Here is a 2,500-nt window from a genome sequence, read left to right as displayed (position 1 = left end):
ATGGACTTGGACGCGGTTCGACGTCACGGGATAAATGGACCCTCCTAAACACTACATTTCCCAACGGCGGAACCGCGGGATTCAGTGCTGGGCTCATTCCTGTTCGCTCGCCGCTACTAAGGAAATCCTTGTTAGTTTCTTTTCCTCCGCTTAGTAATATGCTTAAATTCAGCGGGTAATCTCGCCTACTCTGAGGTCGTCAAACGTGAAAAAAAAATGTTTCGTATATTTCACCGAAAGCATTAAAAGTACGCGAGAACGTACAGAGGAGCACAAAAAAAAAAAAAAAAAAAAAACAAAACCATATATCTTATGCGCCACACCAAAGTGTCTTTTCTCTATATAATGTATATATAGAGATTTCTTCATTTTGTTCGTCGATCGGAAACTCTCGCTAGACGATCGGCCGGTTAACTTTAACGTCCGTCGAAAAGAACTTCCGGGGACTGGACGACCGACAGATCGCGCGGTCTCGCGATCGACAATGAAGAAAAAAAGACATGGGGCGACCGACAAAGGTTTGTTTTCACCTTCACCTTCTCGTGCTCTGCGTGACAACACGTTGTGGTGACAACGATGTTCGAAAGCCACTCCATAGAGGAGTATATATATTTTCAACACCCGGTGGGGTTTCTCTACTACACTAGACACACGGGGGTACAGAAACGCTGCACGACGCGATATCATCGATCAAACCAAAGAGACACGAGATCTCGGTCGTCATTCAATTCAACGAACGTGGCGATGGAATCCGCAACGGATTAGCGAGGACACGCGACGACGGGGAAATTATTCGACCCGATACAAGTACGCGTGCGCATCCCGCACAATGCCAAATGTTGCTATGTCCATCAGTCATCAAAGCGTTCGTAGAACGAGAGACCACTGTCTCGCGAACTCTAAGAATATGTTTGTCGAAGTCGCTGGCAACGACGACCCTCCGCCGCAATTATGTGTAGAGAGACACATCCACGCACAGACGTATTTTATTTTATATATCATCTCCCTGGGGCTTACGTTGCACGCCACAGTTGCGCACACAGATTTTACACGGGTGTCCGGTATCTCTTTCTTTATTTGTGTCCATTCACTGTAGTCTCTTGAGACTCTTATACCTTTCGTATACGCATCATTTCAGACGACGTCGGGAGCGCGTAAAATGTTCGAGAGTGAAACGCTTCTTCCGCAATGCGAATCGTTCCAGAGAGAGAGGAGAGAGAGATTTCGATCGTCGGAGCGGTGTTCACGGGCGGTCGTATTGAAAATACGACTCACGACGCCGCAAAACACTCACGCAAGTCCGAATGTGATACCCATTCCTATTTCCTTCTTCTCACGAAGACCGTTAGACGCAATGTAAAATTTGCAATTTTCACAGAACCGCGTCAAACGCCGACGAAACGTCCATCGTTCGCTCGTACGTAGCATCTTTGCAACCCGACTCAGAAACGCTCTTTGCGCCCTCCACAAAATTCGACATGGAGAGGTAAGCGACGGCGGGGACTTACAAGAGCAACGCAAGCAGTATTTGGTTACGTAAACGACCCTCAGCCAGGCGTGGTCCAGGAATTGTATCCGTGGACCGCAATGTGCGTTCGAAATGTCGATGTTCATGTGTCCTGCAGTTCACACGTTGACGCGCAATTAGCTGCGTTCTTCATCGACCCACGAGCCAAGTGATCCACCGTTCAGGGTAATCGTATAATTTGATTTATAATCAATATATAATTATGTCTCTTGTTCTGCGGTTCATAAGAACGCCGATACCTGAAAGCTCCAACCAGCGCGCGAAGGAGATTCAGGCGTCGTTTTTAAGGACGACACACGATCGTCCGTAGAAACGGAAACCGTCGCGAGTACGCGATTGCAATGCGCACACGTATCCGACGGCCGGGCGGAAAATACATTGAAAAACCTTTAAAGTGGAAAACACAGGAGGAGAATTCAGAAAACGACGGGGATCATAGACAACCCGATACTGGATCCCGACACTTCTCCTCCTCCTCTCTCTTATTGGAGAATGAACTCGATAACTAACGGACTTCACAGCCGGCTCTGGCCGTGCGCGATCGTTCGTCCCAAGCTCTTGTGCACTGTATTATCGCCACACAGAGAGTAGAGTGTCAGAATCGCACACAGCTTTACGCGAGCTACGCAGCCGGTCCTCTCGAAACACATTTCCAATTGTGCACGGAGAACGATTATTCGATACTAGCGGACTTCACAGCCGGCTCTGGCCGTGCGCGATCGTTCGTCCCAAGCTCTTGTGCACTGTATTATCGCCACACAGAGAGTAGAGTGTCAGAATCGCACACAGCTTTACGCGAGCTACGCAGCCGGTCCTCTCGAAACACATTTCCAATTGTGCACGGAGAAAGATTATTCGATACTAGCGGACTTCACAGCCGGCTCTGGCCGTGCGCGATCGTTCGTCCCAAGCTCTTGTGCACTGTATTATCGCCACACAGAGAGTAGAGTGTCAGAATCGCACACAGCTTTA

At 48.7% G+C, this 2,500-nt stretch overlaps 1 non-coding gene and 1 pseudogene across 1 annotated transcript; both read right to left on the bottom strand.

The window, feature by feature from the left end:
• Nucleotides 1–199, bottom strand: part of LOC143364460 (large subunit ribosomal RNA) — a 7,133-nt pseudogene extending 6,934 nt beyond the window's left edge.
• Nucleotides 200–1,541: 1,342 nt separating this feature from the next.
• Nucleotides 1,542–1,696, bottom strand: LOC143364462 (5.8S ribosomal RNA). The gene has a single exon (XR_013084135.1). It is a non-coding gene; the product is annotated as a 5.8S ribosomal RNA (ribosomal RNA).
• Nucleotides 1,697–2,500: the final 804 nt, after the last annotated feature.

This window comes from Halictus rubicundus, unplaced genomic scaffold (assembly GCF_050948215.1).
Source record: "Halictus rubicundus isolate RS-2024b unplaced genomic scaffold, iyHalRubi1_principal scaffold0567, whole genome shotgun sequence".
Taxonomy (NCBI): domain Eukaryota; kingdom Metazoa; phylum Arthropoda; class Insecta; order Hymenoptera; family Halictidae; genus Halictus; species Halictus rubicundus.
This window is presented reverse-complemented; position numbering and strand designations above follow the sequence as displayed.